Source organism: Ixodes scapularis, unplaced genomic scaffold (genome assembly GCF_016920785.2).
Source record: "Ixodes scapularis isolate PalLabHiFi unplaced genomic scaffold, ASM1692078v2 PGA_scaffold1__304_contigs__length_218370807, whole genome shotgun sequence".
NCBI lineage: Eukaryota > Metazoa > Arthropoda > Arachnida > Ixodida > Ixodidae > Ixodes > Ixodes scapularis.
Genome location: NW_024609846.1, coordinates 117589465 through 117602643, shown reverse-complemented (window position 1 = coordinate 117602643; position 13179 = coordinate 117589465). Strand labels below are relative to the sequence as shown.

The window sequence follows — 13179 nt, the reverse complement described above, 5'->3', positions numbered from 1 at the left end:
CGGCGTGGTCTAGTGGGTGGTTTCCACTTCCGGCCGCCGAAGCGAAAGGACGTGTGATAATGAGCTCCGTCGGAGCGGGTTCAGCGGCCGCTGGCCGCGGTAACAGGAACATGGCTTCTGCCGAACAGGACTACCAAGTTATCCTGCCAACGCTTCCAACAGGTACAACAATTTTGAACACTGATTTTTTGCACGCCGATGTGACCATGAGGCCATACCGTACGTCTGGAACATTTTCGTGACGCCCTGGTTGGCCTGGCGCTGCTCCGCGAGGTGGTCGCCTTGGGGGCGTACCACTACAACCACGTTCGGGCCGTCACTTTCAAGAGTGTCGAGGGCAAGAAAAAACTGCTCGCCGCCGGGGACTTCACAGTCAAGGAGGGACGGTGCGTTGTTGTCGACCCAAGCAACCAGGACACGCGTCTGAAGCTCCACTGGCTGCTGCACCACGTCCCGGACGACGAAGTGCGAGTGGCCTTGGCGCCGTATACAAAGGTGACGGAAGTCGCCAGAGACATGTGGCGGGCCCAGGGGTGCGCCGGCATGTTGTCCACGACGCGCTCGGTGTCCATCAGGCTCAAGGCCGGACTCACCGTGGACTCCCTCCCTCATCAGCTGCGCGTTGCTGGGGACTTGGCGCTCGTGGTTGTACCGGGCAGGGCGCCGCTGTGCCTCCGGTGCCGAGGGAAAGGCCACATTCGTCGAGAGTGTCGTGTGCCGCGTTGTGCTCTCTGTCGGCGCTTCGGCCACGAAGACAGCCAGAGCGTAAGGACGTACGCAAGCGTCACGGGGCCCGTGGGGAATGAGGACACGTCTGAGTTACTCATGGATGTGGTCGAGTCCCAAGAAGCAGCCGGCGGCGAAGGTGGCGAGCCTCCCACAGAGGCGACGCCCACCGAGCTTTCCGCCGGGGGCAGAGCTGACAGCGGGAGGGACGGTGAGCGACGCCGTCAGCCTGAGGCGCAGCCTGTGGGCGATACCCCTGCTTCGCAAGGGGTCACAGAGACCGCAGTTTCGGCTGTGGCGGCGACGCCCAGCGAGGAGTCGGAAGCCATGACCGTCGAGGAGGCAGGCTCCAGCGGCGCAGTCCCCAAGCGGGCTGGCGAAGACGTCGACGAAGGTCTAACCGTAAGTGCGGCCCTTCCCGAGGAGCCGCCCCGAAAAGCGGCTCCTGTGCGTCGGGCAAGCATCAAGCCTAAGCCCAATATCCCTCCGGAGAGGCGACCACCGGCGACACCGCCCCCGTAAAAGCAAAGGCTCTTTTTTTTTTTTTTTTTTTTTTGTCGGGCATTTTTTTTCGGTCTGGAAACCGACGGGACTCCGAGGGGACGATGTCCTCGTGCCGCCGCTTTCTGGACCGAACTTTCGGCGAACCCTCTCGTCGGACCCACCGGGCGGCACACCGGGACTGTGAGTTTGTCGCCGGTTTTCAGCGACTTGAGGTGAGCACCATGCGGCCCGTTTGATCTATAGTTTTAGATGGCAGTAAGCCTTGAGACAGCGCTTCGCGTCGCCACGCTGAACGTGCGAGGCCTGGGAGCAAGGCGGCGGCAGTACCAGCTGAGCCGCCTATTCCTGGAAAACGACCTTGACGTAGTCGCTGTCCAAGAGACAAAGGTGGAAGGCGAAGAGCCAACGGACCGCATGGTGCAACCTTTCAGATCGCGATACAATGTATATGTGTGCCACTCCGTTGGTACATCAGGGGGTTGTGCTCTTTTTTTTTTGCGTAATTCTTTGGGAATTGTGGAAGAAACAGTGATTGTTTGTGAATCAGGCCGCTTGATTATTTTGTGATTTTTCTTTTTCGGGGTTGCAGTGGCGAGCTATCTGCGTTTATGCGCCAAACCGGGAGAGTGATAGGAGAATGTTTTTTGAACGCGTTGAATCTTATCTAAACTGTGAAAGATTTGTTATTTTTTTGGGTGATATTAACTGCGTCTGCGCAATAGAAGACAGGGCGCGACAGCTGCCGCTTCGGGACATGAGTGCTTTATATTTGAACTCGTTAGTGCAGGAGTGCAATTTAGAGGACGTCGGGTTTGTTTTGTCGAAGGCAGGTTTTCCCCAGTTTACACATTTCCAACGCGAGAGTCACGCGAGGCTAGACAGAGCGTATATCTCTGCAGCCCTGGTTCCCCTGTGCGAGAATTACGAAGTGAAACACGTTTCTTTCAGCGATCATAGCCTGGTAATATTTTCAATCGGATCGAAAGAAACAAAATCGCAGTTCAACTGGGAATTGTGGAAATTTAATGATAAGCTACTAAGAGATGAGATTTTTATGGACGGGGTAAAACAAAGCATTGGGAAATTGCTGGAGGCTGAGTCGGGAAACTCTGTTGAATTGTGGGAGCACTTTAAAGACGAAGTCAAAATTAGCGCGATTGAAAGATCGTGTATCTTACGCCGCCAGGAAAAGCAAAATGAAAAAGAGCTACGGTGTCAGATTTCCTTTTAAGCGTTGAATGTGCACAACCCGGAAAGTTTACAAGAGAAATAAAAGAAGTAAAAAGTGAACTGGAGCTTATCGATGTCGAAAAATATAGAGGAGCCGTGATAAGGATAAGAGCCCGCGCCGAACGTCTGTGGTTCGGTGAAACGCCGACGAAGCGTTCACTTGGGGATCAGAAAAGATATGCTACGCAAAATGAAATAAAAGAAATAGAGCATGGGGACCGGTGGTGACTCGCGATAAAAAGACCATCGAACGCGCCTTCGTGGAATATTACCAAGATCTTTTGGGTCGACGCAGACACGTGGAAGAAGGATTTGCCAGCGTCCTTTTGCCACTTGTGCCAAAATTAGATGACGAAATTAAAGCCGGCCTTGAGGCACCGATTAGCGTGAGAGAAATAGAGAAGGCTATCGACGAACTGAATCCAGGGAAATCGCCCGGTCCCGACGGCTTAGGTGCCGCCTTCTACAAGGCATTCAAAGCTGATGTGGCTGAGGTCCTGCACCGCACGATAGCGGAGGCGTACGATAGAAAAGCAGTGCCTCCATCCTCCCGGAAAACGCATATAGTATTAATCCCCAAAAGTGATGATCCCGCGAAACTGTTGTCTGTTAAGTCCTACCGTCCCATTAGCCTAACAAACGTAGACTATAAAATCGTCATGAAGGTCTTAGCGCGAAGGCTGCAAGGTGTGATACAATCTATCATTGGGCCCCACCATACATGTGGCATCAAGGGGCGAACGATTGCAACAAACATACATGTAGCAAGGAGTATCTTTGAATGTTGTGATGCCTTCGAAGGACACGTAGCCATGTTGCAGCTTGATTTGGAAAAGGCGTTCGATAGAGTAGCACACGACGTCCTTTTTTGTATCTTAGAGCACGTGAACGTTGGGTCTTTATTGTTGGAATGGGTTAAAATGTCCTACGCGGAGTGTTTTGCGAGTGTGATTGTTAATAAGAAAGTTACTGAAAGTTTTCAAGTCCTCTCCTCGGTACGGCAAGGGTGCCCATTATCGTCATTGTTGTTTTGTTTAAAACTTCTTTTCAATGAAAGAATACGCGGTTTTAGGCTGCGTCGCTTGAGCACTACCGCGATTCTACTGAGTACTGGAGGGAAGAAGTCGAGAGGGCTCGGGATAAAACGGCAAAGTGGCGGAGTCTAAATCTTTCAATATTTGCCCGCTCCACAATTTGTAATTTGTTTATCGTGGCTAAAGTCTGGTACGTGCTCCAGGCTTTGTGTATGTCTAGAGTCAGCGTTCAAACGTTCCACCGAGTGTTCGAGATTTTTGTGTGAATGTCGGTGTGGGAGCGCACCGGTCGTACAAATTTGTTCCGCTCTGTGAAAAGTGGCGGGCTAGGTCTGGCTCATCTATTTTGTGCGGCAAGTGGTGTCAAGATTTATGTTCCTGCGGGATCAGGGAGATCCTTTTCTGCGGACTGTATCACAAGTTAGGTTTCGTAATTCATTGTCTGAGTTTGTTGTGTCCTCGAGTGATGTCAGTTGTACGCAGGTGCGAGGTTTTCTGCGCGAAGTGATTTTGGCTTTCCATTTTTTCAAGGTTAAATTTTCGTTGGAGTACTAAAGCGAAGTTACACGAAAGCGCCTGTACAAAGACTTAGTTGAGGTCAGACTTGGACGTAGTTCAACTACTCTACTCAAACTACTGTAGTTTTACTACTTTTTCGAGTAACTTGGTAACTTTCAATTACAACTTGAGTTGGGTAATTAGTAGTTTAATTTAACTACTTTTTTTCAGGTAACTTCTACTCAAATTACTAAATACTTTCGAAATTATATAGTGCTCATTTTGCCCATCACGAAAGTTTGAGCGCAGAAATGAATAAGACGCCGGCAGATGAGGTGGCATTCCCTAACAAGGGGCCCCCTTGTTCGGGAAGGCGTCCTTGGACCAAGGTGACGACTAGCAGCCAAGACATAACACCGGCACGCACGAACGAGGGAAGAGATGCTTACCAAGCCTTGGTCGGGTATTGACCTAATCCGGTAATGCACGCAGGCGCCGCGTTTCCAGCTGCAACCGTGAAAGACGGGGACACTCTGAGAGTTGTTGTTTTCGTGTTGTCTGTCTTTAGTGAGTTCTGACTCAAGTGGTACGTTCCACGGGAGGCGCCACTGGAATAACCTCGCAGCTGGGCGCCTGTTCCCATGGTCGCCTTGTCGTCAGCGCATACGCCTTTGCAAAGCCGGACTCCCCCCGCGCACAAACCCTGGTACGGATAATCCGTTTATGGGAGCACGTTTCCGCTTCCAGCTGCAACTTTATGCGAGCGACGATGCTTGTTCACGTAATCCTTCGTGTCCTTTCGAGCATCCATGCCTGGGAGACCTCCTCTTTGTTAAAAAACGATTCAGGCGCGTCAGAATATTGTAGTCGCCGGCGAGGATTGCGAGTTACCCTTGGGAGATCCTTTTGTTAGGCCCGACGTCAGCGGCGAAGTATACTTCGGTTCATCTTCTGTTAAAACAAAACAATTTTTTTTTTTTTCAGTAGCGTAGCACTAGCATTACAACGGGACGCGCAGTCGTCCGGATGATCTCATCGTCGTGGCGCGAGACTTGAACCCTTGACTGTCTGGTGCACTCGCTCAGCGTACTCTCAGAACGCCGTCGGAATAAAGAGGGGCCAGTTATAACAATCTCAACTTGACGAAGAAAAAAGAAAAAAGGAGGAAAGTTTGTTATAAAAGACCCTCTACCCGAGGCAAACATCACATGTTTCGTCATGGACACCTAAGATACCGACACTCGCTTACCCGACCCTGCACAGCCTGTTTCTCAAATTCAACGCTGCCGTTCCATCCAGCGCGTCGGTGGAACGTCTATTTAGCTTGGCTGGGGACGACTTTAGAAGGAAAAAGGGAAAACTCTCCTATCGAGAACTTTGAAAGTCAATTCCTTTTGCGAGCGAATAAACTATTTTGGCGAAAACGCAAGCCATAAATAGACTGTATTTATTTTAGGCTCGCAGGGTTTTTCAGTGATCAGAACGGCTGTTCATTTTGCTACCACAAAAATATAAAAAAGTAACTTCGAAAGTAACTTCAAAGTAATTCGCTACTTTTTACAGTAGTTAGTAGTTTACTCAATTACTATTACGAATGCGTAATTTCTACTCTACTCCAATTACTTTTGGCGTCGATACTCAGTAACTTAACTTAACTACCTTTTTTGAGTAATTTGTACATGTCTGGTTGAGGTGGTCTTCCCCGTGCCCTTGTACCGGTCTCTTTTCTGTGAGGGCCCGGGCCAGGATGTCCTCAAAAGGGTTAAACGGATGCCTGTAAGGCCGGCCGTGAAGTCTTTCTTTTTTCAGCTGCACACCGGCACGCTTCCGTTAAGCCCTGGCTTGAAGAAAAAGGCATTTTAGAGCGCAGCTCTTAGGCGCCCGTTCGCGGCTTGAGCGGCGTCGGCGTCGCCGTCGCCGTCGAGGGTTACGAGGGTTACGAGGGTTAATGTCATGAGGGTTACCCTCACGAGGATCACGAGGGCCACGAGGGTTACTTACCCTCGTAACCCTCACGAGGGTTACGAGGGTTAGTTACCCTCAAAAGGGTTACCTTCACGAGGGTTACCCTCACGGGGGTCACGAGAGTTACCCTCACGAGGGTCACGAGAGTTACCCTCACGAGGGTTACTAGGGTTACCCTCACGAGGGTCACGATGGTTACCCAGGTCACGTGACCCCCCGGGGTCACGTGACCTGGGGATATTCCCCGAGGTCACGTGACCCCCGTTGACGTCATCGCCACTGATGACGTTATCAGTGACGTCACTGATGACGTCACCGGCATCCGCATCGTCATCGTCATCATCACTGATGACGTCATCGGCATCCGCATCGTCATCGTCATCATCGCTGATGACGTCATCAGTGACGTCACTGATGACGTCACCGGCATCCGCATCGTCATCATCGCTGATGACGTCATCAGTGACGTCGCTGATGACGTCACCGGATCCGCATCGTCATCATCACTGATGACGTCACCGGCATCCGCATCGTCATTGTCACCATCACTGATGACGTCATAGGTCACGTGACCCCCACCCAAGGTCACTTGACCCCCCCAGTACCCTTCCCTCCTCCTCCTCAAGAGCTGCGCTCTAATTCGGCGTTAGAGGGAGTTGTAAAAGGCTTTCACTTTTTTTTTGTTCCTTGGTCGATTAACTGCCTCTTGTGCCGGAAACCCGAGACTATCGACCATATTTTCTTGGATTGCTGTGATGCGTTATTCCACTGGGACATTATGCAGCGTACTTTACAAAAGAGTCTCCCAGTGACACCCTATGGGATCCGTTTTCTTCCTGTAGAAAGTGAAGGGGGCGTTCCCTACGACATGTTGATGGCCTTGGCCCTGCACAGCATATGGAAATCGAGGATGGCTGTGCGACATGCAGACGTCGATGCTCGCCCCGTGCGGGATTACTTTATCGAGCATATTGTTCACTTGAGAGAATTGTACAAAGCACAAAGTGAGCAGCCTGACTGGATGCCAGTGTTAGACAGTCTTGTCGCCCTGAGAGTTTTTTAAACCATGTGCGCCGGCTAGGTCGGGCCGGATGCTTTTAACCTGCCAATTATTGTGCGATTGTTTAACCACGTTTATGTGCCAAACCGGCAATAAAGAAAAAAAAAAAAAAGAAAGCACGCGTGAATTGCCGGTTATAGCGCCTGCCTCTCACGCGAAAAGCCAGGGTTCGATTCCTGGGAGCGACGTGTATTTTGTTTATTCCTGCAATTTAGTGTTCTGGAAAATTCGCGAATCCTCTTGCTTGTTCGAGGTCCGAACGTTCTACGCGTCGGACTTTCTACGGCGATTATTCATAAGGGATTTCGCGTGGTGAGCATAAGTCAGTCTCGCCCCAGTGCTCGATCCTGCGGTTTCGCCGACATCGACGCCCGCTACGCTCTCCTGCTTTCTTCTCTTTCCTTTTCCTTTTATTAATTTGGGCACAAGTTCGCCCCATTAAACGTTTAGTTTACTTCAGTTTTCGTCGCCTCACCACTTGTCATTCGTGACAGTATTGATTCCGAAGCCGAGAAAAATGCCTCAGCTTGACGCGTTGCGCCCAATCCCGCTTACGTCATGCGTCGGAAGTTATGGAACACGTCATCCTCAGAAGAATCAATGGCTACATTAAAGATAACGAGTTTTCCCCGTAAACCATGGTTGGATTCGGGCCGTTCCTCTCCACCCAAGACGTGACGCTCGGGCTGAAACACCAGATCATCGATGGATAAAAGAGCTCGCACCCCGACTTCTACGTGATCTTGGGCTTGGACCTCACGAAGGCCTTCCGCAGCATACGACACGACGCCGTGCTCGAGAACTTAGAGAGGCTGGGCGTGGGTCGACGCACGTATAACTACATGCACGATTTCCTCAGCGACAGGACGGCGCAGATCTCCATCGGCGGCGTCACATCGGAAGAAACTAAACTCGGAGATTGAGGAACGCCACAAGGGTCGGTCCTTTCGCTGTACTTGTTTAATGTGGCCATGGTCGTACTACCTGCGCGGCTCAGTAAGATCGTTGTACACCATCACAGCTAATACGCCAACGATATCACGTTGTGGATGACCGGCTGCTGTGATGGCTACATTCAGCACACGTTTCAGGATGCGATCCCCGTCGTGGAAGAAGACATCCCCCCGCGGGGTCTGGCGTGCTCCCCGCAGAATTCGGAGCTTCTGCTCCTCAAGCCCGCCTGGTTGAGACAGTTGCCGTCCGACATCGAGCTGCACTCGCACGTGCTGCGCATTCCCACGGTAAAGAGCATTAGGGTATACTGGGCCTCCGGGCGCAGGCGGATGGCCACAACAGCAAAATGATAGCGTCGCTGAAGGCGTCCACGTACCAGATCACCAGACTCATTGCACGCATCTCGGGTAGGAACTTCGGGATGAAAGAGACAAATCTCGTGCGCCTGGTCCGTGCTTTCGTCATGGGCCGGCTAGCATACGTCGTCCCTTTCCTGAAGCTCGGGGTCGCAACAAAGAACAAGCTGGACCGTCTCGTCAGAAAAGCTTTCAAGCTGGCACTCGGCATCTCGAACTCGGCGTCGAACAAGAAACTGGCGGCGCTGGGCCTTCACAATTCCATCGAAGGTATCGTTGAAGCACAACAAGTGTCGCAGCTCGAGCGACTCACAAAGAGCGGCGGGAAGACACATCCTCAAGAGCCTTGAACTCCGCTACCAGTCGTAGACCGCGGGGAAAAGACGGATGTCCCCAAGAACGTCAGACAGGCGTTAGCCAATCCTCTCATAACGCGGCACATGCATTCTGAGCATGATGCAGAGCAAAGAGCGGCCAAGACTAAGGCCCTGCGTAAGCAACTCAAGAACGCAGAAGGCGTCGTCTACGTGGACGCGGCGAGGTACGGCGAGGGTCGCGACGCCATGGCGGCCGCCGTGGTCGACAAACAGGGCACGATCGTCGCAAGCTGCAGTGTCAAGTTGTCGGAGCCAGAACTGGGGGAAGAAGTGGCGATAGCCTTGGCCATCAGGACTCAGGATGTCAAGATCGTCGTTAGCTACTCGCAGACGGTGATACGCAGCTTTGCGAAGGGGAGGATCTCGCCAGTAACGTGTCGCGGGCTTGAGGACCTCGCAACACACCACAGGGTAAAGATCATCTGGACACCAGCAAACTCGTCCCTTCCCCACAACGACGAGGCAAACGACGCGGCCCGAGGTTTGACTCGCCGGGCCGGCATAACGTCGGAACCCTCCAACACATCGTGGTCGGGAAAGACAGGCTGTTGACCTTTCTCGACATTCTGGATCACCATGCAAGCGAACGGCTTCGCTATCCACTGGCACACCTCTCGCTCGACAGGAAGCAAGCTAGGCCGTGGAGAAGACTCCAGAGGGACACCTACCCTAGCCCAGCCAAACTGAGCCGCTGGTATCCGGAAAGATACAGGGGTGAATGCAAACTGTGCGGTGGACGGACTAACCTTCGCCACATGGTTTGGGAGTGTAACAATATCGACAGACAAGCGCAACCACTACTGGTTTAGAGCGCAGCTCTTAGGCGCCCGATTCCGGGTTGAGCGGCGTCGGCGTCGCCGTCGGCGTCGCCGTCGGCGTAACCGCGTGGTGCATTATGGGGAATGTTCCATAATGCAACGCGCGGGACTCGTGTCCTCACGAATGGCATCACGAGGGCCACGTGACCTCACGAGAGTCACGTGACCTCACGAGGGCCATGTGATCTCACGAGCGTCACATGACGTCACGTGACTTTACGTCACATGTTGCATTATGGGAAACGTTTCATGATGCAACGCGCGGGGATGAGGAGGAGGGAGGAGGGTAGGAAGAGGAAGGAGGAGGGGAGGGGAGGAGGAGGGTGGGACGAGGAGGAAGAACGAGGAGGTTAGAGTTTGAGGAGGAGGAGGAGGAGGGAGTAAGGGAGAATGGAAGAGGGGAAAAGGAGGAGGAGGAGAGAGTACGGATGAGGAGGAGGGGCGTAACCTCCCCTCCCCGTCCTCCTCAAGAGCTGTGCTCTAATTCGGCGTAACAGGGAGGTGTAAACGTCTTTCTTTTTTTTAGGCAGACTATTTTATATTACGAAGGCACATTTTCGAAAGCATGTTTTGTGTTCGAAGCAGTATATCAAACCTTCAAACCATATGTCCCAAAATACGACATACAATCAGCCTGATGGGCTATATAAAATTTCTTACGGTCTTTTTCAATAGGGGTGGCTTCACCTTGGCGGATAATTTGCACGCTCTCTCGCGCAAGCGAGACGCCGAATAAAGCGATGCGGTATCGCAGGAGCATTGACAGCGTTATGCGCACTGAGTATGGAACGGGTTATGGAAATGAGATGTCAAAGAAACGCATGTTTCGTTGCATATAGGTATCCCAATAGGGTCCCTTACTAAATAAAATAAAGAAAAATCTTTAAACGATTTGTCGGAGTCTCCGTGTGAAACACCCGGAAAGGCGGTTTCATATCGCGAAAGATGTGGGTATCAGCAGTCAGCAAGGGCGGCGGAAACAGTCTGGTTTTGACATATGCAATTACCACTTCCTTTGGGATCACTCCATCATTTCGCGGTTGCAGCCGGCGGGGGAAAGACGGAGCTCCGCCAACGACAGTCGTTCTGAACTTTGGCCGTCTGAGTCTGGCGTGACGTCATCGTGTCAGTCCATATAAGAAGGCGTGCTACGAGAGAGCTTATACACCAGACGCCAGAGACAGCTACAGCAGACTTTCTTTTGTGTGGCTCCATCATGTGGCATCAGGTCAGTAGTACCACCCGCTTGAGCGCCTACGGCTAGCGTACGTCTAGTTGCTCAGATAGTTTCAGCGATGTTTCTCTAGAAAACCTGCGTGAATACTTAATTATGGAGAATGCATAAACCCCAAAGAAAGAAATTACGACTTAACAAAAAAAAGGAAAATAAATCTAATATTTTTGTTCCAAGCCACATTTATTAAATGTATACATTACATTTATTTCATTTAAACCGCTCTATCTAAAAAAAGTATATTTTCTTACTAGATGTCTTTAGATTACTAGAGGGCAGATTGATTCTTTAATCCACTCAATCACTTAACGCAGTGTGAAGGGTGGATTAACTGCCAATTTAATTATATCGTGAAGTACAGCATAATTAAGAACTTCATATTCTTGATGTAAACTGCGCAATACTAGAACAAAAGAAGCTTGATTTTTTTTTTGTTAGTGTAAAACTTTATTGCTGTGTAAACTATGCAATACTAGAACAAAAAAAGCTTGATCTTTTTTTTTAGTGTAAAACTTCATTGCTGTAAAATTTCCGCAAATCAAAACAGGTATAACTTTTGAGTTTACATACTTAAACGTCAAAGGCCATGTGGAAACAGCTCCTGCCAATTTTTTCTTCCCTTCATTTGAAAGCTTCCACGCGAATTGTTTCCCGTCAGCTTTGTGCAAAGGCCGGGTGCAACTGCTGCCATTGCCTCTGCGGCCGGCTCCAGGCGAAACATTGATGGTCCCTGAGTAGCACCAAAACTGCAAAGCGACGGAGAGAAAGTTAAACGACGTAGAATTGTGACCTCCGCATTCAGTACAGTTTGGCTGAGCTCGGTGATGTTTTTTCTTATATTAAACTACACAAGGTGGTAACATAAAGTTAACATAAAGCAATCGTCAACCATAACGTTTGAAGATTACAGTACCACTGCACGGGACAAGTTAACGTCTATTGAGCGGTACTAATCAGCCAGTAGTAATGAGTGAGGTGATTTGGCCAGTATACACTGCCTTGGTCAAATTGCACAAAAACACTTCGGTAAGACGCCCGTTCATAGGGTTATTATAACGTACGTTATAATAACTCTATCTGCCCATTCAGAGCGAAATGTATTAAACAAATAATAAATTGTATTGTATTGTATTGTATTGTATATATCAAAACCGGCCGCAAACTCGTTAGAATGCAGCGTAAACTTTATTCGGCCATATTCCCAGATTGACCTCCGTGTTCACTGTCCACGATAGACTCGGAAAGAACAATCCCTCAAAGGCATAAATGCACCCTCTTGTCACTGAGAATATGCACTAAAACAACGAAGCCATCACTTTTTTTTCTCTTTTTTTTTTTTTTTAACACGCTTAGTTGGCGTCGCTTGAGTGGGATAACGTTGTGTGGAGCTGGGGGCAGAGAATAGCGCAATCACAACGTTAGGAAGAAAGACGAGATAGCAAAAAGGGCTGACGCAATTGAAAATGTTACAAGAAGAAAAAATAATATAAAAGCGAAAATAAAAAAAAAAAAGAAATGGAATGACACCGCATTCCACACCTTCACACGTGCATTTACATCCAAGCTCCTAATGGCTGATACCTTTGCACGACTGGGAGGCCCCCATTGTCAACTTCAGTAAATATATTTACTTGCTTGACGTCGTCATCGATGGTTCACTGATGCAGTCTGTTTTGTTCCCTCAATGCTGCTGTAGTATTCTTCCTAACCTTGCGGTTGCGCTATTTTACCTCAGCTTGTATATTATTACCAACTAGCACAGTTTTCGCCCTTATTACAGTATAAGAGGCTGTTCACAGGCCTTGATCACGCTAGGTGGCGTTTTGAGCGAGCACGCAACTCAAAGATATTGCGGAGACGGACGGAGATGGACGGAGACAAAGTGAAGAAACACAAGGCGCCTTATGTTTGGTCACTTTGACTCTGTCCTTGTCTGTGATTTCAGCACTATTACTTTTCAAAGACTTTGAACCAACTAGCCCACCTGTCCGCTTTGCAGCGTTTAGGAGCACGTGTCGCAGAAAACCCGGCGTCGGCGCCGGGGTCGGTGGGCCCGGGAAACCCCGGCATGCACCTAGTGACGTCACGACGGTTAAATTTTCCCACTAGATATGTCGAGAAAAATTTTCGCTCAATTTAGCGGGTCGATAGGGTTATGACGTCACAGCCACGTGTGACGTCACACCGCATGACCTCGCGAGGGAATTTCAAACAACACACAACGCTCAAGTGTGACGTCACGTGACACGTGACTCTACCGTCTAGACCACGCACGCACGCTTGCAGGCCGTGGGAACGAGCGCGGGTTTATATGAAAAAGCTTTGCGAACGGGTCCGATAACGCAATCGCGTTCCACCCTTAAAGGCGAAGCTTAAGCGCCCCCCCAAGTTCTTGAGACCTCTGGCCTAGAATAATGAGAGCC

The 13179-nt window shown here is 50.2% G+C and overlaps 1 pseudogene; it reads left to right on the top strand.

The window, feature by feature from the left end:
* The first annotated feature begins 59 nt into the window (after positions 1–59).
* Positions 60–1248, top strand: LOC121835799 (annotated as a pseudogene).
* Positions 1249–13179: the final 11931 nt, after the last annotated feature.